At 44.4% G+C, this 26,434-nt stretch overlaps 15 non-coding genes and 1 pseudogene across 15 annotated transcripts; all 16 read left to right on the top strand.

Annotated features, from left to right (window-relative positions):
* The first annotated feature begins 648 nt into the window (after window positions 1–648).
* On the top strand, window positions 649–839 carry LOC141192815 (U2 spliceosomal RNA). Its single transcript, XR_012266121.1, has one exon. It is a non-coding gene; the product is annotated as a U2 spliceosomal RNA (small nuclear RNA).
* A 1,115-nt stretch (window positions 840–1,954) lies between these two features.
* Window positions 1,955–2,145, top strand: LOC141193035 (U2 spliceosomal RNA). Its single transcript, XR_012266334.1, has one exon. It is a non-coding gene; the product is annotated as a U2 spliceosomal RNA (small nuclear RNA).
* A 1,115-nt stretch (window positions 2,146–3,260) lies between these two features.
* On the top strand, window positions 3,261–3,451 carry LOC141192814 (U2 spliceosomal RNA). Its single transcript, XR_012266120.1, has one exon. It is a non-coding gene; the product is annotated as a U2 spliceosomal RNA (small nuclear RNA).
* A 6,231-nt stretch (window positions 3,452–9,682) lies between these two features.
* LOC141193149 (U2 spliceosomal RNA) lies at window positions 9,683–9,858 on the top strand (annotated as a pseudogene).
* A 1,115-nt stretch (window positions 9,859–10,973) lies between these two features.
* Window positions 10,974–11,164, top strand: LOC141192813 (U2 spliceosomal RNA). Its single transcript, XR_012266119.1, has one exon. It is a non-coding gene; the product is annotated as a U2 spliceosomal RNA (small nuclear RNA).
* A 1,115-nt stretch (window positions 11,165–12,279) lies between these two features.
* On the top strand, window positions 12,280–12,470 carry LOC141192812 (U2 spliceosomal RNA). The gene has a single exon (XR_012266118.1). It is a non-coding gene; the product is annotated as a U2 spliceosomal RNA (small nuclear RNA).
* Window positions 12,471–13,587: 1,117 nt separating this feature from the next.
* Window positions 13,588–13,778, top strand: LOC141192811 (U2 spliceosomal RNA). The gene has a single exon (XR_012266117.1). It is a non-coding gene; the product is annotated as a U2 spliceosomal RNA (small nuclear RNA).
* A 1,115-nt stretch (window positions 13,779–14,893) lies between these two features.
* Window positions 14,894–15,084, top strand: LOC141192810 (U2 spliceosomal RNA). Its single transcript, XR_012266116.1, has one exon. It is a non-coding gene; the product is annotated as a U2 spliceosomal RNA (small nuclear RNA).
* Window positions 15,085–16,199: 1,115 nt separating this feature from the next.
* On the top strand, window positions 16,200–16,390 carry LOC141192809 (U2 spliceosomal RNA). The gene has a single exon (XR_012266115.1). It is a non-coding gene; the product is annotated as a U2 spliceosomal RNA (small nuclear RNA).
* Window positions 16,391–17,505: 1,115 nt separating this feature from the next.
* LOC141192808 (U2 spliceosomal RNA) lies at window positions 17,506–17,696 on the top strand. Its single transcript, XR_012266114.1, has one exon. It is a non-coding gene; the product is annotated as a U2 spliceosomal RNA (small nuclear RNA).
* A 1,115-nt stretch (window positions 17,697–18,811) lies between these two features.
* LOC141192807 (U2 spliceosomal RNA) lies at window positions 18,812–19,002 on the top strand. The gene has a single exon (XR_012266113.1). It is a non-coding gene; the product is annotated as a U2 spliceosomal RNA (small nuclear RNA).
* Window positions 19,003–20,117: 1,115 nt separating this feature from the next.
* LOC141192805 (U2 spliceosomal RNA) lies at window positions 20,118–20,308 on the top strand. Its single transcript, XR_012266111.1, has one exon. It is a non-coding gene; the product is annotated as a U2 spliceosomal RNA (small nuclear RNA).
* A 1,115-nt stretch (window positions 20,309–21,423) lies between these two features.
* LOC141192804 (U2 spliceosomal RNA) lies at window positions 21,424–21,614 on the top strand. Its single transcript, XR_012266110.1, has one exon. It is a non-coding gene; the product is annotated as a U2 spliceosomal RNA (small nuclear RNA).
* Window positions 21,615–22,729: 1,115 nt separating this feature from the next.
* On the top strand, window positions 22,730–22,920 carry LOC141192803 (U2 spliceosomal RNA). Its single transcript, XR_012266109.1, has one exon. It is a non-coding gene; the product is annotated as a U2 spliceosomal RNA (small nuclear RNA).
* Window positions 22,921–24,035: 1,115 nt separating this feature from the next.
* On the top strand, window positions 24,036–24,226 carry LOC141192802 (U2 spliceosomal RNA). The gene has a single exon (XR_012266108.1). It is a non-coding gene; the product is annotated as a U2 spliceosomal RNA (small nuclear RNA).
* Window positions 24,227–25,341: 1,115 nt separating this feature from the next.
* On the top strand, window positions 25,342–25,532 carry LOC141192801 (U2 spliceosomal RNA). The gene has a single exon (XR_012266107.1). It is a non-coding gene; the product is annotated as a U2 spliceosomal RNA (small nuclear RNA).
* The last annotated feature ends 902 nt before the right edge of the window (window positions 25,533–26,434 follow it).

Here is a 26,434-nt window from a genome sequence, read left to right as displayed (position 1 = left end):
TGCTACAATGCCTTTTCTGAAACGTTGTCTCCTTCTGCTGGAACACTGACTTCTTTCATTTAATGCCTGCAGACTATAAAAGAGAACCCAACCCAAAAAGTTTGGTTGATTAGTCTGTGGCATTCTGTTAAACTGTTGCTTATGGCGGTCTCTGTGAGCTTCTCAGCGACATTCAGCCAGCCAGGTATCCTGCCTGCAGTAGATGGAATGTGGCAATGGAACGCTGGCTGCGCGTGTCATAATAGGCTCTGAGCCTTTATATACCTGTGCACAGCAGCAGCCACCTTCAGTCTGCTGCTGGACAGCCAGCAGCAGCAGCAGCAGGAGAGGTATGTAATCAGGAGCCCTCCTGCTAAGGGTAGACAGCTGCTCGTTCCACCCCACCCCCCGCCTTAATTGGTTCTCCTCCCTTCCAACGGTGTTGAGGCGGGTGGGAACAGCAGGGGGTGAAGGTGCTGTGTTTAAAGAGGTGGAGTTATGCAGATCTGAAACGCGTGGATTGCAGCAGCAGCAAGCCGAAAAGTGCAGGCATGTAAGGGATCTAGAGGTTGACAACATGTCTTCTTAACGGGAGTCCAGGAGCTCATCTCCACAAATGGACTTTTCAGGATCCTTGGGTGGCTCCGTAGTTTGAAACCAATTCTGGTTATCGCTTCTCGGCCTTTTGGCTAAGATCAAGTGTAGTATCTGTTCTTATCAGTTTAATATCTGATACGTCCCCTATCTGGGGACCATATATTAAATGGATTTTTAGAACAGGGAGATGGAAAAAGAGCTTGCTCTGTCCACTCCACGCATTGACCTGGTATTGCAGTATCTCCAGGACCGGTGCACCCCTTCTTTAATGCAGTTTCTAAAATCAGAAAGAATTGAATTCAATGTTTTTTGTTCATTTTGCTTGTTTGTCGGATTTTGGGATGGACTCTTTGGCTTTGCTTTTCTTCTCCTCATTGGATTTTTCATGTTCAAAGTTGCAGAAGCCAGATTACAAGCTCATTTTGGTTCAACTTCAGCAACTGTGCATTGCATTGCCATGTAATGTGATGCAATGCTATCTTTCTAGCTCTCCCTTTTTACTTCCTTTTGGATAAACAGACATATTAGGCAAGCATTTTGGAGCTTTCACCTAAATAACTACAGGTGGTGAGATAAGCTGCACAATATAATTGACCTTTCAGTATATTGTTGCACACACACCATCTATTTAGCAAATGCCCTTGTTATCAACAGAAGCCTTTTAAACTCACCTGAGCTAACAGGTATGTGCGCTGGTTACTCTGCTGCGCTTAAAATTTATTTTTTGGTTTGCTACAATGCCTTTTCTGAAACGTTGTCTCCTTCTGCTGGAACACTGACTTCTTTCATTTAATGCCTGCAGACTATAAAAGAGAACCCAACCCAAAAAGTTTGGTTGATTAGTCTGTGGCATTCTGTTAAACTGTTGCTTATGGCGGTCTCTGTGAGCTTCTCAGCGACATTCAGCCAGCCAGGTATCCTGCCTGCAGTAGATGGAATGTGGCAATGGAACGCTGGCTGCGCGTGTCATAATAGGCTCTGAGCCTTTATATACCTGTGCACAGCAGCAGCCACCTTCAGTCTGCTGCTGGACAGCCAGCAGCAGCAGCAGCAGGAGAGGTATGTAATCAGGAGCCCTCCTGCTAAGGGTAGACAGCTGCTCGTTCCACCCCACCCCCCGCCTTAATTGGTTCTCCTCCCTTCCAACGGTGTTGAGGCGGGTGGGAACAGCAGGGGGTGAAGGTGCTGTGTTTAAAGAGGTGGAGTTATGCAGATCTAAAACGCGTGGATTGCAGCAGCAGCAAGCCGAAAAGTGCAGGCATGTAAGGGATCTAGAGGTTGACAACATGTCTTCTTAACGGGAGTCCAGGAGCTCATCTCCACAAATGGACTTTTCAGGATCCTTGGGTGGCTCCGTAGTTTGAAACCAATTCTGGTTATCGCTTCTCGGCCTTTTGGCTAAGATCAAGTGTAGTATCTGTTCTTATCAGTTTAATATCTGATACGTCCCCTATCTGGGGACCATATATTAATTGGATTTTTAGAACAGGGAGATGGAAAAAGAGCTTGCTCTGTCCACTCCACGCATTGACCTGGTATTGCAGTATCTCCAGGACCGGTGCACCCCTTCTTTAATGCAGTTTCTAAAATCAGAAAGAATTGAATTCAATGTTTTTTGTTCATTTTGCTTGTTTGTCGGATTTTGGGATGGACTCTTTGGCTTTGCTTTTCTTCTCCTCATTGGATTTTTCATGTTCAAAGTTGCAGAAGCCAGATTACAAGCTCATTTTGGTTCAACTTCAGCAACTGTGCATTGCATTGCCATGTAATGTGATGCAATGCTATCTTTCTAGCTCTCCCTTTTTACTTCCTTTTGGATAAACAGACATATTAGGCAAGCATTTTGGAGCTTTCACCTAAATAACTACAGGTGGTGAGATAAGCTGCACAATATAATTGACCTTTCAGTATATTGTTGCACACACACCATCTATTTAGCAAATGCCCTTGTTATCAACAGCAGCCTTTTAAACTCACCTGAGCTAACAGGTATGTGCGCTGGTTACTCTGCTGCGCTTAAAATCTCTTTTTTGGTTTGCTACAATGCCTTTTCTGAAACGTTGTCTCCTTCTGCTGGAACACTGACTTCTTTCATTTAATGCCTGCAGACTATAAAAGAGAACCCAACCCAAAAAGTTTGGTTGATTAGTCTGTGGCATTCTGTTAAACTGTTGCTTATGGCGGTCTCTGTGAGCTTCTCAGCGACATTCAGCCAGCCAGGTATCCTGCCTGCAGTAGATGGAATGTGGCAATGGAATGCTGGCTGCGCGTGTCATAATAGGCTCTGAGCCTTTATATACCTGTGCACAGCAGCAGCCACCTTCAGTCTGCTGCTGGACAGCCAGCAGCAGCAGCAGCAGGAGAGGTATGTAATCAGGAGCCCTCCTGCTAAGGGTAGACAGCTGCTCGTTCCACCCCACCCCCCGCCTTAATTGGTTCTCCTCCCTTCCAACGGTGTTGAGGCGGGTGGGAACAGCAGGGGGTGAAGGTGCTGTGTTTAAAGAGGTGGAGTTATGCAGATCTAAAACGCGTGGATTGCAGCAGCAGCAAGCCGAAAAGTGCAGGCATGTAAGGGATCTAGAGGTTGACAACATGTCTTCTTAACGGGAGTCCAGGAGCTCATCTCCACAAATGGACTTTTCAGGATCCTTGGGTGGCTCCGTAGTTTGAAACCAATTCTGGTTATCGCTTCTCGGCCTTTTGGCTAAGATCAAGTGTAGTATCTGTTCTTATCAGTTTAATATCTGATACGTCCCCTATCTGGGGACCATATATTAAATGGATTTTTAGAACAGGGAGATGGAAAAAGAGCTTGCTCTGTCCACTCCACGCATTGACCTGGTATTGCAGTATCTCCAGGACCGGTGCACCCCTTCTTTAATGCAGTTTCTAAAATCAGAAAGAATTGAATTCAATGTTTTTTGTTCATTTTGCTTGTTTGTCGGATTTTGGGATGGACTCTTTGGCTTTGCTTTTCTTCTCCTCATTGGATTTTTCATGTTCAAAGTTGCAGAAGCCAGATTACAAGCTCATTTTGGTTCAACTTCAGCAACTGTGCATTGCATTGCCATGTAATGTGATGCAATGCTATCTTTCTAGCTCTCCCTTTTTACTTCCTTTTGGATAAACAGACATATTAGGCAAGCATTTTGGAGCTTTCACCTAAATAACTACAGGTGGTGAGATAAGCTGCACAATATAATTGACCTTTCAGTATATTGTTGCACACACACCATCTATTTAGCAAATGCCCTTGTTATCAACAGCAGCCTTTTAAACTCACCTGAGCTAACAGGTATGTGCGCTGGTTACTCTGCTGCGCTTAAAATCTCTTTTTTGGTTTGCTACAATGCCTTTTCTGAAACGTTGTCTCCTTCTGCTGGAACACTGACTTCTTTCATTTAATGCCTGCAGACTATAAAAGAGAACCCAACCCAAAAAGTTTGGTTGATTAGTCTGTGGCATTCTGTTAAACTGTTGCTTATGGCGGTCTCTGTGAGCTTCTCAGCGACATTCAGCCAGCCAGGTATCCTGCCTGCAGTAGATGGAATGTGGCAATGGAACGCTGGCTGCGCGTGTCATAATAGGCTCTGAGCCTTTATATACCTGTGCACAGCAGCAGCCACCTTCAGTCTGCTGCTGGACAGCCAGCAGCAGCAGCAGCAGGAGAGGTATGTAATCAGGAGCCCTCCTGCTAAGGGTAGACAGCTGCTCGTTCCACCCCACCCCCCGCCTTAATTGGTTCTCCTCCCTTCCAACGGTGTTGAGGCGGGTGGGAACAGCAGGGGGTGAAGGTGCTGTGTTTAAAGAGGTGGAGTTATGCAGATCTAAAACGCGTGGATTGCAGCAGCAGCAAGCCGAAAAGTGCAGGCATGTAAGGGATCTAGAGGTTGACAACATGTCTTCTTAACGGGAGTCCAGGAGCTCATCTCCACAAATGGACTTTTTAGGATCCTTGGGTGGCTTCGTAGTTTGAAACCAATTCTGGTTATCGCTTCTCGGCCTTTTGGCTAAGATACCACATCTTGCCAGAAGGATTCTAAGCCAATCGTGCCCTTGGCCTTGAGGCATCGGCGGTGTAAAAGCCGTCTTAAGCCTCATGCTGCTTTAGGGGGCAGATACGCAAAGAAACCAAGAAGGCGATCGACCCTATCTACCTTTTGAAGATGGCATCAGCAGTAGCGGCCGCAGTGCGCTATGCCAGAGCTGGTGACCTTCGCATCAAGAACTCTTTCAAGATCGAAGTGGACGATGCATCCAAGGAGAAGATGACCTTGAAGTTTTTCGTGAGGAGAGTGCTGCTGGAGATCCTAGGAGTAAAGAGGGAAGACATCCTGGCCCTTCAAGATCGCCCCGGTTCCTTCACTTTGACTCTGGAGTCGGAGTATGCGTGCCAGAACCTCTTCCGCCAGATTCACCTGCACCTTTCAGATGAGGATCTTAAAGGACTCACCTTTGTCATCCTTTACTCCGGTGGAGAGAAGCCGCTCGTGGTTCAGATGAGCAACCCTCATGTTCCCTTAGTTAATATTATTTGCTTTCTTCAAAACTATTTCCCAGAACTGCGGTATTCCCACAAGGTCATGAATGAGGAAAACCTCTGGACGGGAAAGCATAAATTTTTTGTTAAATTTTGTGAAGATCCAAATGGCATTGGTGGTCAGCGTCATCCTCCGTCAAGTTTCCTGATCGGTAGGGAGCGGGGGCGCCTCTTCTACCCGGACATGCCCCTCTTCTGCCGGAAATGCATGTGTTTCGGTCACACTTATGAGAACTGCAAGGAGGAGGTGGCAATCTGTAAGAAGTGCTACAAGCATGGACATGCCACAATGGACTGTACCAATGAGATGGTGTGCAACATCTGCCGGGTCCCAGGTCACTCCTTCCGGGAGTGTCCTTTGAAGAAAAAGGCGGAAACCTATGCTGAAACGCTGGCAAAGCAACCTGCCCGTGTGCCTCCATCTGCTCCCGGGGGGCAGAGGCAACCCTCTGCTGTTCCTGCTCCTGCGGGTGCGTCTACAGCGCGGGGGCAGTCTTCTAGCTCTCCAGTACCTGCTCCACAGACCAAGCCTGCTAGTACATCAGGTGGTACGTCTGCACCTGCTGCACAGAGGAAGCCAACCAACCCTCCTGCTCCTGCTGCTAAGGGGGGTCCCACCAGTGCTCCTGTATCTACTGTGCGAACACAACCCCCTGTAGGCGGGTCCACAAGCACTTCAGTGCCTGCTGCACAGGGAAAACCTGCCAGTTCTCCTATTCCTGCTGCGCATAAGCCCACGTCTATGCAGAAACCTCCAGCTGAGAAACCTGTCCGTCCTGAGAGGAGGGAAGCTTCATCTAAGGACTGGGCTGCTGATTCTGATCCGGGTGATATGGTGGTGGAGGGGAGTCCCTCTGCTGAAATCGGGACATTTAGCTCGGAGGAAGAAGCAATGGAGCTGGAAACTCGTAGGAAAAGGAAAACAGATGATAGGTCTGATGAGAATGTGGCCAGGGAGACTTCCAAGAAGTGTCCATTAAAACCAAGTCTTCTGCAATACAAGCCAATGGCTCCCGCTGCCCCTCCTGAGGAGCCAAGGCCTTCAGACCCTATAAACATTTCTTTTTCGGACTCAGAAGTGCAGAGCCCGTTAACATCGGTGGGCTTTATGTCTGATTCTGACAGTAGTGTGACCTGAACTATCCTATCATGACCTCATCAATTAAAGTAGCCTCGCTCAATGTGAGGAGTATAAGGGGCTCTACAAGAAGGGCTGCTTTGTTTTCCTACCTGTCAACAGTGGACTGTGATGTCTTTTGTTTGCAAGAATGTAACATTGACTTTGATATGAATTATGCAGATTTAAGAAAAGATTGGCCTCATGGGCCCTCTATCTGGTCCGGAGATAATGAAAATCGTTCCTCTGGCATTGGAGTGCTGTTTAGGTCGCATGACTTTAAAATCAACTCTTTTGTGGACATTTCTTCTGGACGTGCTCTTTTCTTAAATATTAGTTTTAAAGGTGTGGACTTTAGACTTTTGAACATTTATGCTTCTCCGGTGAAGGAAGAGAGACATCAGTTGTTTGAAGATGTGCAATATTACCTACCTGGTTCATCGCCTCTGATGTTCTGTGGGGATTTCAATTGTGTCTTGCCTGGTGAAGGGAGAAGCGGGAGTTCCACCGTTCCTAAAAAAGACAAAACAGAGAAACAACTAAAGGATTTGTTAACTGATTTTTTTCTTAGAGACTCCTGGAAAGAGATCCGTAGTAATGATCCCGGTTATACTTGGGAGAACTCTTCTTCTAAATCTCGTATTGATTTTATTTTCATGTCCCAATATGTGAATGTCAAATCTGTTGTCTTAATCCCAAACATTTTTTCAGATCATAAGATGTTGCTATCAGAGTTAGAATTACCTGGGCTTGTCAAGGCAAGAGGAGTTTGGAGGCTAAATACAACATTGTTACAAGATCCTAAGGTAAGAACAGATTTTAAAGCGTTTTTTAATTATTTAAGAACAAAACAACAAAAATTTTTAACTCTGCTAGAATGGTGGGAATACAGCAAGATGAAGATAAAAAGTTTTTTTATCAAGGTCAGCATAGCCAATGCAAGAGAAAAGTCCGCTTGGCATAAAAGGCTTATTACTAAATTGCAGACCTGTTATCAACTAAGAGATGTGGGACTTGAAATGGACGATTTAATTGAAGCAACAAAAAAAGAAATTAAAAAGAGTATAGAGTCGAAGGGTAAGGAAATAATTTATAACTCAAAAATTGAAGTGATGGAGAAAAATGAAAAGTGCTCAAGATTTTTTTTTAAAAAAGTAGTTGCTGCTAAGGAAATGATAACAGAAATAGAGGGTGAAACTACAACTGAAGGTATGCTCAACCAAGCTCACCAGTTTTATCAGCAGCTTTTTAATGAGAAAACTATAGACCAGTCTTTTACTGAAGATGCCCTTAATTCATTAAAAAATAGTCTGAGCCGCGAAGACCAAGAATTGTTATGCACTGAAGTCACCTTGTCGGAAGTAGATGCTGCTATCAAAAGTTTTTCCTATGGGAAAACCCCTGGTTCTGACGGTTTGCCTGTTGAATTTTATCGTGAATTTTGGAATTTTTTAAAACCCGACTTGTTTTTAGTAATCAAAGAAGCTTTTAAGTGTGATATCCTGCCTATATCTTGGAGAAGTGGTCTGGTCTCCCTGATTTTTAAAAAAGGAGCCAAATCCCATCTGGCAAACTGGAGACCAATCACACTGTTGAATGTTGATTACAAGTTGATGTCCAAAATTTTAGTGAACCGTTTTAAAAAAGTTTTATCCAAAGTTATTTATGAAGACCAGGTATGTGGGGTGCCAGGAAGAGGAGTTGCGGAGCATCTCAATACCATCCGCGATGTCATATGGTACCAGCAATCCAGGAAGCAAGACTTAGCAATTTTATCGTTGGATTTTCAAAAGGCTTTTGATCGTGTCTCTCATTGTTTTTTATGGTTGGTTTTAAAAAAAATGGGCTTCCCTGAAATTTTTATCAAGCAAGTGGCACTTTTATATAAGAACTCTTTTAGTAAAATTTTAATCAATGGATTTTTGTCTAATGAAGTGTTTTTGCATTCAGGTGTGAAGCAAGGCTGCCCTTTGTCCCCAGTGCTATTTATATGTGCAATAGAGCCTCTTTTATCTATGCTACGAGAGGATAAAGTGATTAAAGGTGTCCCTATCCCTGGAGGACATGGAAGAGATGTGAAGGTAATGGGCTACATGGATGATATTACTATTTTTTGTTCATCACCTGCCGCTCTCAGGAGAGCTATAAGAACGACCAATTTTTTTTGTGAAGCCTCAGGTTTTAAGTTAAACATTGAGAAATGTGATTGTTTTGTCCGTGGCAATTGGGCGGATGTGTCCATCCCTGATCTCCCGATGCAGTCAGAGAAGATTAAAATTCTGGGCGTGATTTTTGATCGACAGAATGATGGAATGAAGAGCTGGGATGGAGTAAGGGACAAAATACAAAAGAAGATTGACTTTTGGAAATTAAGAAAATTAACAATCGAAGGTAAAGTTTTAATTATTAAGGCCCTTCTGCTTCCTGTCATGTTATATCTCAGTTATGTTTATCCCCCAAGTGACCTTACAGCGAGAAGATTACAGAGAATGCTGTTTGAATTTGTGTGGAACTCTAAGTTCGAAAAGGTGAAGAGAGAAACAATGTACAAGATGCACCACCTTGGTGGTAAGGATGTTCCCAACGTCAAACTGTTTTTATACTCCAAGTTTTTTAGCCTCTGTTTTAAATATATGTTTGCTTCAAGCCCTTGGGCACATTTTTTAAGATATGCAGCTGGCCACATTTTTAGGAGGCGAAAGTGGATATCCATTTCTTTAACAAGCCCAGTGTTGTTATCACCTCCACAACAATATGCCATCCTGGAGAAAGTTATCAGATTATATGGCCTAGATTCTTTTGAGATGGAGACATTGAAGAATGCAAGGAAGCTGCTGCAGCAATTAAAAAAGAAAGAAACTTTGACGCCCATAAGCCATTATTCATATAGCAGAGTCACTAAAATATGGAATTTAACAAATGCACCTTACCTGATGAATCAACATAAAGACTTAGCTTGGATGATTGTGCAGGAATGTTTACCGACTCGTGATTTCCAGTATAAAAGAAGACTTAGCACTATACAAACCTGCCCGAGGCATCAGTGCAATAATGATGAGACTACTATGCACCTTATTTGGAATTGTGATTTTGCACAGCAAGTGTGGAAAGACTGTGGTGAGCTTTTAAAATTTTTATCTGGTCTTAATTTTTTAAGCCATGAAGTGGTTTTATATGGGATTTTACCAAACATGACGAAAGAAAAAGAGAGAGTTTTATGGTGCACTTTGAGTTGTGTTAAAAGTGCTCTATGGAAGACCAGAAACATATTGTTGTTTAAAAGAGACTATATAGAAGTCAAGGATTGTATAAGACTGGCATTAAGTGAAATTTATATGTACTACCTAATGGATATGAAGAAGCTTGGAAAGAAAAGAGCCCTGAGTATATGGAACTATCACCTATGGAAGATGTTATTTTAAAGCTCTGAAGAAAAGATAAAGACTACGATATTTTAAATATAAACGCAAAATCTGTTCTTATCAGTTTAATATCTGATACGTCCCCTATCTGGGGACCATATATTAAATGGATTTTTAGAATAGGGAGATGGAAAAAGAGCTTGCTCTGTCCACTCCACGCATTGACCTGGTATTGCAGTATCTCCAGGACCGGTGCACCCCTTCTTTAATGCAGTTTCTAAAATCAGAAAGAATTGAATTCAATGTTTTTTGTTCATTTTGCTTGTTTGTCGGATTTTGGGATGGACTCTTTGGCTTTGCTTTTCTTCTCCTCATTGGATTTTTCATGTTCAAAGTTGCAGAAGCCAGATTACAAGCTCATTTTGGTTCAACTTCAGCAACTGTGCATTGCATTGCCATGTAATGTGATGCAATGCTATCTTTCTAGCTCTCCCTTTTTACTTCCTTTTGGATAAACAGACATATTAGGCAAGCATTTTGGAGCTTTCACCTAAATAACTACAGGTGGTGAGATAAGCTGCACAATATAATTGACCTTTCAGTATATTGTTGCACACACACCATCTATTTAGCAAATGCCCTTGTTATCAACAGAAGCCTTTTAAACTCACCTGAGCTAACAGGTATGTGCGCTGGTTACTCTGCTGCGCTTAAAATTTATTTTTTGGTTTGCTACAATGCCTTTTCTGAAACGTTGTCTCCTTCTGCTGGAACACTGACTTCTTTCATTTAATGCCTGCAGACTATAAAAGAGAACCCAACCCAAAAAGTTTGGTTGATTAGTCTGTGGCATTCTGTTAAACTGTTGCTTATGGCGGTCTCTGTGAGCTTCTCAGCGACATTCAGCCAGCCAGGTATCCTGCCTGCAGTAGATGGAATGTGGCAAATGGAACGCTGGCTGCGCGTGTCATAATAGGCTCTGAGCCTTTATATACCTGTGCACAGCAGCAGCCACCTTCAGTCTGCTGCTGGACAGCCAGCAGCAGCAGCAGCAGAGAGGTATGTAATCAGGAGCCCTCCTGCTAAGGGTAGACAGCTGCTCGTTCCACCCCACCCCCCGCCTTAATTGGTTCTCCTCCCTTCCAACGGTGTTGAGGCGGGTGGGAACAGCAGGGGGTGAAGGTGCTGTGTTTAAAGAGGTGGAGTTATGCAGATCTAAAACGCGTGGATTGCAGCAGCAGCAAGCCGAAAAGTGCAGGCATGTAAGGGATCTAGAGGTTGACAACATGTCTTCTTAACGGGAGTCCAGGAGCTCATCTCCACAAATGGACTTTTCAGGATCCTTGGGTGGCTCCGTAGTTTGAAACCAATTCTGGTTATCGCTTCTCGGCCTTTTGGCTAAGATCAAGTGTAGTATCTGTTCTTATCAGTTTAATATCTGATACGTCCCCTATCTGGGGACCATATATTAAATGGATTTTTAGAACAGGGAGATGGAAAAAGAGCTTGCTCTGTCCACTCCACGCATTGACCTGGTATTGCAGTATCTCCAGGACCGGTGCACCCCTTCTTTAATGCAGTTTCTAAAATCAGAAAGAATTGAATTCAATGTTTTTTGTTCATTTTGCTTGTTTGTCGGATTTTGGGATGGACTCTTTGGCTTTGCTTTTCTTCTCCTCATTGGATTTTTCATGTTCAAAGTTGCAGAAGCCAGATTACAAGCTCATTTTGGTTCAACTTCAGCAACTGTGCATTGCATTGCCATGTAATGTGATGCAATGCTATATTTCTAGCTCTCCCTTTTTACTTCCTTTTGGATAAACAGACATATTAGGCAAGCATTTTGGAGCTTTCACCTAAATAACTACAGGTGGTGAGATAAGCTGCACAATATAATTGACCTTTCAGTATATTGTTGCACACACACCATCTATTTAGCAAATGCCCTTGTTATCAACAGCAGCCTTTTAAACTCACCTGAGCTAACAGGTATGTGCGCTGGTTACTCTGCTGCGCTTAAAATTTCTTTTTTGGTTTGCTACAATGCCTTTTCTGAAACGTTGTCTCCTTCTGCTGGAACACTGACTTCTTTCATTTAATGCCTGCAGACTATAAAAGAGAACCCAACCCAAAAAGTTTGGTTGATTAGTCTGTGGCATTCTGTTAAACTGTTGCTTATGGCGGTCTCTGTGAGCTTCTCAGCGACATTCAGCCAGCCAGGTATCCTGCCTGCAGTAGATGGAATGTGGCAATGGAACGCTGGCTGCGCGTGTCATAATAGGCTCTGAGCCTTTATATACCTGTGCACAGCAGCAGCCACCTTCAGTCTGCTGCTGGACAGCCAGCAGCAGCAGCAGCAGGAGAGGTATGTAATCAGGAGCCCTCCTGCTAAGGGTAGACTGCTGCTCGTTCCACCCCACCCCCCGCCTTAATTGGTTCTCCTCCCTTCCAACGGTGTTGAGGCGGGTGGGAACAGCAGGGGGTGAAGGTGCTGTGTTTAAAGAGGTGGAGTTATGCAGATCTAAAACGCGTGGATTGCAGCAGCAGCAAGCCGAAAAGTGCAGGCATGTAAGGGATCTAGAGGTTGACAACATGTCTTCTTAACGGAAGTCCAGGAGCTCATCTCCACAAATGGACTTTTCAGGATCCTTGGGTGGCTCCGTAGTTTGAAACCAATTCTGGTTATCGCTTCTCGGCCTTTTGGCTAAGATCAAGTGTAGTATCTGTTCTTATCAGTTTAATATCTGATACGTCCCCTATCTGGGGACCATATATTAAATGGATTTTTAGAACAGGGAGATGGAAAAAGAGCTTGCTCTGTCCACTCCACGCATTGACCTGGTATTGCAGTATCTCCAGGACCGGTGCACCCCTTCCTTTAATGCAGTTTCTAAAAATCAGAAAGAATTGAATTCAATGCTTTTTGTTCATTTTGCTTGTTTGTCGGATTTTGGGATGGACTCTTTGGCTTTGCTTTTCTTCTCCTCATTGGATTTTTCATGTTCAAAGTTGCAGAAGCCAGATTACAAGCTCATTTTGGTTCAACTTCAGCAACTGTGCATTGCATTGCCATGTAATGTGATGCAATGCTATCTTTCTAGCTCTCCCTTTTTACTTCCTTTTGGATAAACAGACATATTAGGCAAGCATTTTGGAGCTTTCACCTAAATAACTACAGGTGGTGAGATAAGCTGCACAATATAATTGACCTTTCAGTATATTGTTGCACACACACCATCTATTTAGCAAATGCCCTTGTTATCAACAGCAGCCTTTTAAACTCACCTGAGCTAACAGGTATGTGCGCTGGTTACTCTGCTGCGCTTAAAATTTCTTTTTTGGTTTGCTACAATGCCTTTTCTGAAACGTTGTCTCCTTCTGCTGGAACACTGACTTCTTTCATTTAATGCCTGCAGACTATAAAAGAGAACCCAGCCCAAAAAGTTTGGTTGATTAGTCTGTGGCATTCTGTTAAACTGTTGCTTATGGCGGTCTCTGTGAGCTTCTCAGCGACATTCAGCCAGCCAGGTATCCTGCCTGCAGTAGATGGAATGTGGCAATGGAACGCTGGCTGCGCATGTCATAATAGGCTCTGAGCCTTTATATACCTGTGCACAGCAGCAGCCACCTTCAGTCTGCTGCTGGACAGCCAGCAGCAGCAGCAGCAGGAGAGGTATGTAATCAGGAGCCCTCCTGCTAAGGGTAGACAGCTGCTCGTTCCACCCCACCCCCCGCCTTAATTGGTTCTCCTCCCTTCCAACGGTGTTGAGGCGGGTGGGAACAGCAGGGGGTGAAGGTGCTGTGTTTAAAGAGGTGGAGTTATGCAGATCTAAAACGCGTGGATTGCAGCAGCAGCAAGCCGAAAAGTGCAGGCATGTAAGGGATCTAGAGGTTGACAACATGTCTTCTTAACGGGAGTCCAGGAGCTCATCTCCACAAATGGACTTTTCAGGATCCTTGGGTGGCTCCGTAGTTTGAAACCAATTCTGGTTATCGCTTCTCGGCCTTTTGGCTAAGATCAAGTGTAGTATCTGTTCTTATCAGTTTAATATCTGATACGTCCCCTATCTGGGGACCATATATTAAATGGATTTTTAGAACAGGGAGATGGAAAAAGAGCTTGCTCTGTCCACTCCACGCATTGACCTGGTATTGCAGTATCTCCAGGACCGGTGCACCCCTTCTTTAATGCAGTTTCTAAAATCAGAAAGAATTGAATTCAATGTTTTTTGTTCATTTTGCTTGTTTGTCGGATTTTGGGATGGACTCTTTGGCTTTGCTTTTCTTCTCCTCATTGGATTTTTCATGTTCAAAGTTGCAGAAGCCAGATTACAAGCTCATTTTGGTTCAACTTCAGCAACTGTGCATTGCATTGCCATGTAATGTGATGCAATGCTATCTTTCTAGCTCTCCCTTTTTACTTCCTTTTGGATAAACAGACATATTAGGCAAGCATTTTGGAGCTTTCACCTAAATAACTACAGGTGGTGAGATAAGCTGCACAATATAATTGACCTTTCAGTATATTGTTGCACACACACCATCTATTTAGCAAATGCCCTTGTTATCAACAGCAGCCTTTTAAACTCACCTGAGCTAACAGGTATGTGCGCTGGTTACTCTGCTGCGCTTAAAATTTCTTTTTTGGTTTGCTACAATGCCTTTTCTGAAACGTTGTCTCCTTCTGCTGGAACACTGACTTCTTTCATTTAATGCCTGCAGACTATAAAAAAGAACCCAACCCAAAAAGTTTGGTGGATTAGTCTGTGGCATTTTGTTAAACTGTTGCTTATGGCGGTCTCTGTGAGCTTCTCAGCGACATTCAGCCAGCCAGGTATCCTGCCTGCAGTAGATGGAATGTGGCAATGGAACGCTGGCTGCGCGTGTCATAATAGGCTCTGAGCCTTTATATACCTGTGCACAGCAGCAGCCACCTTCAGTCTGCTGCTGGACAGCCAGCAGCAGCAGCAGCAGGAGAGGTATGTAATCAGGAGCCCTCCTGCTAAGGGTAGACAGCTGCTCGTTCCACCCCACCCCCCGCCTTAATTGGTTCTCCTCCCTTCCAACGGTGTTGAGGCGGGTGGGAACAGCAGGGGGTGAAGGTGCTGTGTTTAAAGAGGTGGAGTTATGCAGATCTAAAACGCGTGGATTGCAGCAGCAGCAAGCCGAAAAGTGCAGGCATGTAAGGGATCTAGAGGTTGACAACATGTCTTCTTAACGGGAGTCCAGGAGCTCATCTCCACAAATGGACTTTTCAGGATCCTTGGGTGGCTCCGTAGTTTGAAACCAATTCTGGTTATCGCTTCTCGGCCTTTTGGCTAAGATCAAGTGTAGTATCTGTTCTTATCAGTTTAATATCTGATACGTCCCCTATCTGGGGACCATATATTAAATGGATTTTTAGAACAGGGAGATGGAAAAAGAGCTTGCTCTGTCCACTCCACGCATTGACCTGGTATTGCAGTATCTCCAGGACCGGTGCACCCCTTCTTTAATGCAGTTTCTAAAATCAGAAAGAATTGAATTCAATGTTTTTTGTTCATTTTGCTTGTTTGTCGGATTTTGGGATGGACTCTTTGGCTTTGCTTTTCTTCTCCTCATTGGATTTTTCATGTTCAAAGTTGCAGAAGCCAGATTACAAGCTCATTTTGGTTCAACTTCAGCAACTGTGCATTGCATTGCCATGTAATGTGATGCAATGCTATCTTTCTAGCTCTCCCTTTTTACTTCCTTTTGGATAAACAGACATATTAGGCAAGCATTTTGGAGCTTTCACCTAAATAACTTCAGGTGGTGAGATAAGCTGCACAATATAATTGACCTTTCAGTATATTGCTGCACACACACCATCTATTTAGCAAATGCCCTTGTTATCAACAGCAGCCTTTTAAACTCACCTGAGCTAACAGGTATGTGCGCTGGTTACTCAGCTGCGCTTAAAATTTCTTTTTTGGTTTGCTACAATGCCTTTTCTGAAACGTTGTCTCCTTCTGCTGGAACACTGACTTCTTTCATTTAATGCCTGCAGACTATAAAAGAGAACCCAACCCAAAAAGTTTGGTTGATTAGTCTGTGGCATTCTGTTAAACTGTTGCTTATGGCGGTCTCTGTGAGCTTCTCAGCGACATTCAGCCAGCCAGGTATCCTGCCTGCAGTAGATGGAATGTGGCAATGGAACGCTGGCTGCGCGTGTCATAATAGGCTCTGAGCCTTTATATACCTGTGCACAGCAGCAGCCACCTTCAGTCTGCTGCTGGACAGCCAGCAGCAGCAGCAGCAGGAGAGGTATGTAATCAGGAGCCCTCCTGCTAAGGGTAGACAGCTGCTCGTTCCACCCCACCCCCCGCCTTAATTGGTTCTCCTCCCTTCCAACGGTGTTGAGGCGGGTGGGAACAGCAGGGGGTGAAGGTGCTGTGTTTAAAGAGGTGGAGTTATGCAGATCTAAAACGCGTGGATTGCAGCAGCAGCAAGCCGAAAAGTGCAGGCATGTAAGGGATCTAGAGGTTGACAACATGTCTTCTTAACGGGAGTCCAGGAGCTCATCTCCACAAATGGACTTTTCAGGATCCTTGGGTGGCTCCGTAGTTTGAAACCAATTCTGGTTATCGCTTCTCGGCCTTTTGGCTAAGATCAAGTGTAGTATCTGTTCTTATCAGTTTAATATCTGATACGTCCCCTATCTGGGGACCATATATTAAATGGATTTTTAGAACAGGGAGATGGAAAAAGAGCTTGCTCTGTCCACTCCACGCATTGACCTGGTATTGCAGTATCTCCAGGACCGGTGCACCCCTTCTTTAATGCAGTTTCTAAAATCAGAAAGAATTGAATTCAATGTTTTTTGTTCATTTTGCTTGTTTGTCGGATTTTGGGATGGACTCTTTGGCTTTGCTTTTCTTCTCCTCATTGGATTTTTCATGTTCAAAGTTGCAGAAGCCAGATTACAAGCTCATTTTGGTTCAACTTCAGCAACTGTGCATTGCATTGCCATGTAATGTGATGCAATGCTATCTTTCTAGCTCTCCCTTTTTACTTCCTTTTGGATAAACAGACATATTAGGCAAGCATTTTGGAGCTTTCACCTAAATAACTACAGGTGGTGAGATAAGCTGCACAATATAATTGACCTTTCAGTATATTGTTGCACACACACCATCTATTTAGCAAATGCCCTTGTTATCAACAGCAGCCTTTTAAACTCACCTGAGCTAACAGGTATGTGCGCTGGTTACTCTGCTGCGCTTAAAATTTCTTTTTTGGTTTGCTACAATGCCTTTTCTGAAACGTTGTCTCCTTCTGCTGGAACACTGACTTCTTTCATTTAATGCCTGCAGACTATAAAAGAGAGCCCAACCCAAAAAGTTTGGTTGATTAGTCTGTGGCATTCTGTTAAACTGTTGCTTATGGCGGTCTCTGTGAGCTTCTCAGCGACATTCAGCCAGCCAGGTATCCTGCCTGCAGTAGATGGAATGTGGCAATGGAACGCTGGCTGCGCGTGTCATAATAGGCTCTGAGCCTTTATATACCTGTGCACAGCAGCAGCCACCTTCAGTCTGCTGCTGGACAGCCAGCAGCAGCAGCAGCAGGAGAGGTATGTAATCAGGAGCCCTCCTGCTAAGGGTAGACAGCTGCTCGTTCCACCCCACCCCCCGCCTTAATTGGTTCTCCTCCCTTCCAACGGTGTTGAGGCGGGTGGGAACAGCAGGGGGTGAAGGTGCTGTGTTTAAAGAGGTGGAGTTATGCAGATCTAAAACGCGTGGATTGCAGCAGCAGCAAGCCGAAAAGTGCAGGCATGTAAGGGATCTAGAGGTTGACAACATGTCTTCTTAACGGGAGTCCAGGAGCTCATCTCCACAAATGGACTTTTCAGGATCCTTGGGTGGCTCCGTAGTTTGAAACCAATTCTGGTTATCGCTTCTCGGCCTTTTGGCTAAGATCAAGTGTAGTATCTGTTCTTATCAGTTTAATATCTGATACGTCCCCTATCTGGGGACCATATATTAAATGGATTTTTAGAACAGGGAGATGGAAAAAGAGCTTGCTCTGTCCACTCCACGCATTGACCTGGTATTGCAGTATCTCCAGGACCGGTGCACCCCTTCTTTAATGCAGTTTCTAAAATCAGAAAGAATTGAATTCAATGTTTTTTGTTCATTTTGCTTGTTTGTCGGATTTTGGGATGGACTCTTTGGCTTTGCTTTTCTTCTCCTCATTGGATTTTTCATGTTCAAAGTTGCAGAAGCCAGATTACAAGCTCATTTTGGTTCAACTTCAGCAACTGTGCATTGCATTGCCATGTAATGTGATGCAATGCTATCTTTCTAGCTCTCCCTTTTTACTTCCTTTTGGATAAACAGACATATTAGGCAAGCATTTTGGAGCTTTCACCTAAATAACTACAGGTGGTGAGATAAGCTGCACAATATAATTGACCTTTCAGTATATTGTTGCACACACACCATCTATTTAGCAAATGCCCTTGTTATCAACAGCAGCCTTTTAAACTCACCTGAGCTAACAGGTATGTGCGCTGGTTACTCTGCTGCGCTTAAAATTTCTTTTTTGGTTTGCTACAATGCCTTTTCTGAAACGTTGTCTCCTTCTGCTGGAACACTGACTTCTTTCATTTAATGCCTGCAGACTATAAAAGAGAGCCCAACCCAAAAAGTTTGGTTGATTAGTCTGTGGCATTCTGTTAAACTGTTGCTTATGGCGGTCTCTGTGAGCTTCTCAGCGACATTCAGCCAGCCAGGTATCCTGCCTGCAGTAGATGGAATGTGGCAATGGAACGCTGGCTGCGCGTGTCATAATAGGCTCTGAGCCTTTATATACCTGTGCACAGCAGCAGCCACCTTCAGTCTGCTGCTGGACAGCCAGCAGCAGCAGCAGCAGGAGAGGTATGTAATCAGGAGCCCTCCTGCTAAGGGTAGACAGCTGCTCGTTCCACCCCACCCCCCGCCTTAATTGGTTCTCCTCCCTTCCAACGGTGTTGAGGCGGGTGGGAACAGCAGGGGGTGAAGGTGCTGTGTTTAAAGAGGTGGAGTTATGCAGATCTAAAACGCGTGGATTGCAGCAGCAGCAAGCCGAAAAGTGCAGGCATGTAAGGGATCTAGAGGTTGACAACATGTCTTCTTAACGGGAGTCCAGGAGCTCATCTCCACAAATGGACTTTTCAGGATCCTTGGGTGGCTCCGTAGTTTGAAACCAATTCTGGTTATCGCTTCTCGGCCTTTTGGCTAAGATCAAGTGTAGTATCTGTTCTTATCAGTTTAATATCTGATACGTCCCCTATCTGGGGACCATATATTAAATGGATTTTTAGAACAGGGAGATGGAAAAAGAGCTTGCTCTGTCCACTCCACGCATTGACCTGGTATTGCAGTATCTCCAGGACCGGTGCACCCCTTCTTTAATGCAGTTTCTAAAATCAGAAAGAATTGAATTCAATGTTTTTTGTTCATTTTGCTTGTTTGTCGGATTTTGGGATGGACTCTTTGGCTTTGCTTTTCTTCTCCTCATTGGATTTTTCATGTTCAAAGTTGCAGAAGCCAGATTACAAGCTCATTTTGGTTCAACTTCAGCAACTGTGCATTGCATTGCCATGTAATGTGATGCAATGCTATCTTTCTAGCTCTCCCTTTTTACTTCCTTTTGGATAAACAGACATATTAGGCAAGCATTTTGGAGCTTTCACCTAAATAACTACAGGTGGTGAGATAAGCTGCACAATATAATTGACCTTTCAGTATATTGTTGCACACACACCATCTATTTAGCAAATGCCCTTGTTATCAACAGCAGCCTTTTAAACTCACCTGAGCTAACAGGTATGTGCGCTGGTTACTCTGCTGCGCTTAAAATTTCTTTTTTGGTTTGCTACAATGCCTTTTCTGAAACGTTGTCTCCTTCTGCTGGAACACTGACTTCTTTCATTTAATGCCTGCAGACTATAAAAGAGAACCCAACCCAAAAAGTTTGGTTGATTAGTCTGTGGCATTCTGTTAAACTGTTGCTTATGGCGGTCTCTGTGAGCTTCTCAGCGACTTTCAGCCAGCCAGGTATCCTGCCTGCAGTAGATGGAATGTGGCAATGGAACGCTGGCTGCGCGTGTCATAATAGGCTCTGAGCCTTTATATACCTGTGCACAGCAGCAGCCACCTTCAGTCTGCTGCTGGACAGCCAGCAGCAGCAGCAGCAGGAGAGGTATGTAATCAGGAGCCCTCCTGCTAAGGGTAGACAGCTGCTCGTTCCACCTCACCCCCCGCCTTAATTGGTTCTCCTCCCTTCCAACGGTGTTGAGGCGGGTGGGAACAGCAGGGGGTGAAGGTGCTGTGTTTAAAGAGGTGGAGTTATGCAGATCTAAAACGCGTGGATTGCAGCAGCAGCAAGCCGAAAAGTGCAGGCATGTAAGGGATCTAGAGGTTGACAACATGTCTTCTTAACGGGAGTCCAGGAGCTCATCTCCACAAATGGACTTTTCAGGATCCTTGGGTGGCTCCGTAGTTTGAAACCAATTCTGGTTATCGCTTCTCGGCCTTTTGGCTAAGATCAAGTGTAGTATCTGTTCTTATCAGTTTAATATCTGATACGTCCCCTATCTGGGGACCATATATTAAATGGATTTTTAGAACAGGGAGATGGAAAAAGAGCTTGCTCTGTCCACTCCACGCATTGACCTGGTATTGCAGTATCTCCAGGACCGGTGCACCCCTTCTTTAATGCAGTTTCTAAAATCAGAAAGAATTGAATTCAATGTTTTTTGTTCATTTTGCTTGTTTGTCGGATTTTGGGATGGACTCTTTGGCTTTGCTTTTCTTCTCCTCATTGGATTTTTCATGTTCAAAGTTGCAGAAGCCAGATTACAAGCTCATTTTGGTTCAACTTCAGCAACTGTGCATTGCATTGCCATGTAATGTGATGCAATGCTATCTTTCTAGCTCTCCCTTTTTACTTCCTTTTGGATAAACAGACATATTAGGCAAGCATTTTGGAGCTTTCACCTAAATAACTACAGGTGGTGAGATAAGCTGCACAATATAATTGACCTTTCAGTATATTGTTGCACACACACCATCTATTTAGCAAATGCCCTTGTTATCAACAGCAGCCTTTTAAACTCACCTGAGCTAACAGGTATGTGCGCTGGTTACTCTGCTGCGCTTAAAATTTCTTTTTTGGTTTGCTACAATGCCTTTTCTGAAACGTTGTCTCCTTCTGCTGGAACACTGACTTCTTTCATTTAATGCCTGCAGACTATAAAAGAGAACCCAACCCAAAAAGTTTGGTTGATTTGTCTGTGGCATTCTGTTAAACTGTTGCTTATGGCGGTCTCTGTGAGCTTCTCAGCGACATTCAGCCAGCCAGGTATCCTGCCTGCAGTAGATGGAATGTGGCAATGGAACGCTGGCTGCGCGTGTCATAATAGGCTCTGAGCCTTTATATACCTGTGCACAGCAGCAGCCACCTTCAGTCTGCTGCTGGACAGCCAGCAGCAGCAGCAGCAGGAGAGGTATGTAATCAGGAGCCCTCCTGCTAAGGGTAGACAGCTGCTCGTTCCACCCCACCCCCCGCCTTAATTGGTTCTCCTCCCTTCCAACGGTGTTGAGGCGGGTGGGAACAGCAGGGGGTGAAGGTGCTGTGTTTAAAGAGGTGGAGTTATGCAGATCTAAAACGCGTGGATTGCAGCAGCAGCAAGCCGAAAAGTGCAGGCATGTAAGGGATCTAGAGGTTGACAACATGTCTTCTTAACGGGAGTCCAGGAGCTCATCTCCACAAATGGACTTTTCAGGATCCTTGGGTGGCTCCGTAGTTTGAAACCAATTCTGGTTATCGCTTCTCGGCCTTTTGGCTAAGATCAAGTGTAGTATCTGTTCTTATCAGTTTAATATCTGATACGTCCCCTATCTGGGGACCATATATTAAATGGATTTTTAGAACAGGGAGATGGAAAAAGAGCTTGCTCTGTCCACTCCACGCATTGACCTGGTATTGCAGTATCTCCAGGACCGGTGCACCCCTTCTTTAATGCAGTTTCTAAAATCAGAAAGAATTGAATTCAATGTTTTTTGTTCATTTTGCTTGTTTGTCGGATTTTGGGATGGACTCTTTGGCTTTGCTTTTCTTCTCCTCATTGGATTTTTCATGTTCAAAGTTGCAGAAGCCAGATTACAAGCTCATTTTGGTTCAACTTCAGCAACTGTGCATTGCATTGCCATGTAATGTGATGCAATGCTATCTTTCTAGCTCTCCCTTTTTACTTCCTTTTGGATAAACAGACATATTAGGCAAGCATTTTGGAGCTTTCACCTAAATAACTACAGGTGGTGAGATAAGCTGCACAATATAATTGACCTTTCAGTATATTGTTGCACACACACCATCTATTTAGCAAATGCCCTTGTTATCAACAGCAGCCTTTTAAACTCACCTGAGCTAACAGGTATGTGCGCTGGTTACTCTGCTGCGCTTAAAATTTCTTTTTTGGTTTGCTACAATGCCTTTTCTGAAACGTTGTCTCCTTCTGCTGGAACACTGACTTCTTTCATTTAATGCCTGCAGACTATAAAAGAGAACCCAACCCAAAAAGTTTGGTTGATTAGTCTGTGGCATTCTGTTAAACTGTTGCTTATGGCGGTCTCTGTGAGCTTCTCAGCGACTTTCAGCCAGCCAGGTATCCTGCCTGCAGTAGATGGAATGTGGCAATGGAACGCTGGCTGCGCGTGTCATAATAGGCTCTGAGCCTTTATATACCTGTGCACAGCAGCAGCCACCTTCAGTCTGCTGCTGGACAGCCAGCAGCAGCAGCAGCAGGAGAGGTATGTAATCAGGAGCCCTCCTGCTAAGGGTAGACAGCTGCTCGTTCCACCTCACCCCCCGCCTTAATTGGTTCTCCTCCCTTCCAACGGTGTTGAGGCGGGTGGGAACAGCAGGGGGTGAAGGTGCTGTGTTTAAAGAGGTGGAGTTATGCAGATCTAAAACGCGTGGATTGCAGCAGCAGCAAGCCGAAAAGTGCAGGCATGTAAGGGATCTAGAGGTTGACAACATGTCTTCTTAACGGGAGTCCAGGAGCTCATCTCCACAAATGGACTTTTCAGGATCCTTGGGTGGCTCCGTAGTTTGAAACCAATTCTGGTTATCGCTTCTCGGCCTTTTGGCTAAGATCAAGTGTAGTATCTGTTCTTATCAGTTTAATATCTGATACGTCCCCTATCTGGGGACCATATATTAAATGGATTTTTAGAACAGGGAGATGGAAAAAGAGCTTGCTCTGTCCACTCCACGCATTGACCTGGTATTGCAGTATCTCCAGGACCGGTGCACCCCTTCTTTAATGCAGTTTCTAAAATCAGAAAGAATTGAATTCAATGTTTTTTGTTCATTTTGCTTGTTTGTCGGATTTTGGGATGGACTCTTTGGCTTTGCTTTTCTTCTCCTCATTGGATTTTTCATGTTCAAAGTTGCAGAAGCCAGATTACAAGCTCATTTTGGTTCAACTTCAGCAACTGTGCATTGCATTGCCATGTAATGTGATGCAATGCTATCTTTCTAGCTCTCCCTTTTTACTTCCTTTTGGATAAACAGACATATTAGGCAAGCATTTTGGAGCTTTCACCTAAATAACTACAGGTGGTGAGATAAGCTGCACAATATAATTGACCTTTCAGTATATTGTTGCACACACACCATCTATTTAGCAAATGCCCTTGTTATCAACAGCAGCCTTTTAAACTCACCTGAGCTAACAGGTATGTGCGCTGGTTACTCTGCTGCGCTTAAAATTTCTTTTTTGGTTTGCTACAATGCCTTTTCTGAAACGTTGTCTCCTTCTGCTGGAACACTGACTTCTTTCATTTAATGCCTGCAGACTATAAAAGAGAACCCAACCCAAAAAGTTTGGTTGATTTGTCTGTGGCATTCTGTTAAACTGTTGCTTATGGCGGTCTCTGTGAGCTTCTCAGCGACATTCAGCCAGCCAGGTATCCTGCCTGCAGTAGATGGAATGTGGCAATGGAACGCTGGCTGCGCGTGTCATAATAGGCTCTGAGCCTTTATATACCTGTGCACAGCAGCAGCCACCTTCAGTCTGCTGCTGGACAGCCAGCAGCAGCAGCAGCAGGAGAGGTATGTAATCAGGAGCCCTCCTGCTAAGGGTAGACAGCTGCTCGTTCCACCCCACCCCCCGCCTTAATTGGTTCTCCTCCCTTCCAACGGTGTTGAGGCGGGTGGGAACAGCAGGGGGTGAAGGTGCTGTGTTTAAAGAGGTGGAGTTATGCAGATCTAAAACGCGTGGATTGCAGCAGCAGCAAGCCGAAAAGTGCAGGCATGTAAGGGATCTAGAGGTTGACAACATGTCTTCTTAACGGGAGTCCAGGAGCTCATCTCCACAAATGGACTTTTCAGGATCCTTGGGTGGCTCCGTAGTTTGAAACCAATTCTGGTTATCGCTTCTCGGCCTTTTGGCTAAGATCAAGTGTAGTATCTGTTCTTATCAGTTTAATATCTGATACGTCCCCTATCTGGGGACCATATATTAAATGGATTTTTAGAACAGGGAGATGGAAAAAGAGCTTGCTCTGTCCACTCCACGCATTGACCTGGTATTGCAGTATCTCCAGGACCGGTGCACCCCTTCTTTAATGCAGTTTCTAAAATCAGAAAGAATTGAATTCAATGTTTTTTGTTCATTTTGCTTGTTTGTCGGATTTTGGGATGGACTCTTTGGCTTTGCTTTTCTTCTCCTCATTGGATTTTTCATGTTCAAAGTTGCAGAAGCCAGATTACAAGCTCATTTTGGTTCAACTTCAGCAACTGTGCATTGCATTGCCATGTAATGTGATGCAATGCTATCTTTCTAGCTCTCCCTTTTTACTTCCTTTTGGATAAACAGACATATTAGGCAAGCATTTTGGAGCTTTCACCTAAATAACTACAGGTGGTGAGATAAGCTGCACAATATAATTGACCTTTCAGTATATTGTTGCACACACACCATCTATTTAGCAAATGCCCTTGTTATCAACAGCAGCCTTTTAAACTCACCTGAGCTAACAGGTATGTGCGCTGGTTACTCTGCTGCGCTTAAAATTTCTTTTTTGGTTTGCTACAATGCCTTTTCTGAAACGTTGTCTCCTTCTGCTGGAACACTGACTTCTTTCATTTAATGCCTGCAGACTATAAAAGAGAACCCAACCCAAAAAGTTTGGTTGATTAGTCTGTGGCATTCTGTTAAACTGTTGCTTATGGCGGTCTCTGTGAGCTTCTCAGCGACATTCAGCCAGCCAGGTATCCTGCCTGCAGTAGATGGAATGTGGCAATGGAACGCTGGCTGCGCGTGTCATAATAGGCTCTGAGCCTTTATATACCTGTGCACAGCAGCAGCCACCTTCAGTCTGCTGCTGGACAGCCAGCAGCAGCAGCAGCAGGAGAGGTATGTAATCAGGAGCCCTCCTGCTAAGGGTAGACAGCTGCTCGTTCCACCCCACCCCCCGCCTTAATTGGTTCTCCTCCCTTCCAACGGTGTTGAGGCGGGTGGGAACAGCAGGGGGTGAAGGTGCTGTGTTTAAAGAGGTGGAGTTATGCAGATCTAAAACGCGTGGATTGCAGCAGCAGCAAGCCGAAAAGTGCAGGCATGTAAGGGATCTAGAGGTTGACAACATGTCTTCTTAACGGGAGTCCAGGAGCTCATCTCCACAAATGGACTTTTCAGGATCCTTGGGTGGCTCCGTAGTTTGAAACCAATTCTGGTTATCGCTTCTCGGCCTTTTGGCTAAGATCAAGTGTAGTATCTGTTCTTATCAGTTTAATATCTGATACGTCCCCTATCTGGGGACCATATATTAAATGGATTTTTAGAACAGGGAGATGGAAAAAGAGCTTGCTCTGTCCACTCCACGCATTGACCTGGTATTGCAGTATCTCCAGGACCGGTGCACCCCTTCTTTAATGCAGTTTCTAAAATCAGAAAGAATTGAATTCAATGTTTTTTGTTCATTTTGCTTGTTTGTCGGATTTTGGGATGGACTCTTTGGCTTTGCTTTTCTTCTCCTCATTGGATTTTTCATGTTCAAAGTTGCAGAAGCCAGATTACAAGCTCATTTTGGTTCAACTTCAGCAACTGTGCATTGCATTGCCATGTAATGTGATGCAATGCTATCTTTCTAGCTCTCCCTTTTTACTTCCTTTTGGATAAACAGACATATTAGGCAAGCATTTTGGAGCTTTCACCTAAATAACTACAGGTGGTGAGATAAGCTGCACAATATAATTGACCTTTCAGTATATTGTTGCACACACACCATCTATTTAGCAAATGCCCTTGTTATCAACAGCAGCCTTTTAAACTCACCTGAGCTAACAGGTATGTGCGCTGGTTACTCTGCTGCGCTTAAAATTTCTTTTTTGGTTTGCTACAATGCCTTTTCTGAAACGTTGTCTCCTTCTGCTGTAACACTGACTTCTTTCATTTAATGCCTGCAGACTATAAAAGAGAACCCAACCCAAAAAGTTTGGTTGATTAGTCTGTGGCATTCTGTTAAACTGTTGCTTATGGCGGTCTCTGTGAGCTTCTCAGCGACATTCAGCCAGCCAGGTATCCTGCCTGGAGTAGATGGAATGTGGCAATGGAACGCTGGCTGCGCGTGTCATAATAGGCTCTGAGCCTTTATATACCTGTGCACAGCAGCAGCCACCTTCAGTCTGCTGCTGGACAGCCAGCAGCAGCAGCAGCAGGAGAGGTATGTAATCAGGAGCCCTCCTGCTAAGGGTAGACAGCTGCTCGTTCCACCCCACCCCCCGCCTTAATTGGTTCTCCTCCCTTCCAACGGTGTTGAGGCGGGTGGG

The sequence above is a fragment of the Phyllobates terribilis genome, unplaced genomic scaffold (genome assembly GCF_046119375.1).
Source record: "Phyllobates terribilis strain yellow unplaced genomic scaffold, ASM4611937v1 Scaffold_63__1_contigs__length_7903474, whole genome shotgun sequence".
NCBI lineage: Eukaryota > Metazoa > Chordata > Amphibia > Anura > Dendrobatidae > Phyllobates > Phyllobates terribilis.
The sequence above is the reverse complement of the archived record's forward strand: the minus strand, read 5'-3'. Positions and strand labels throughout refer to the sequence as shown.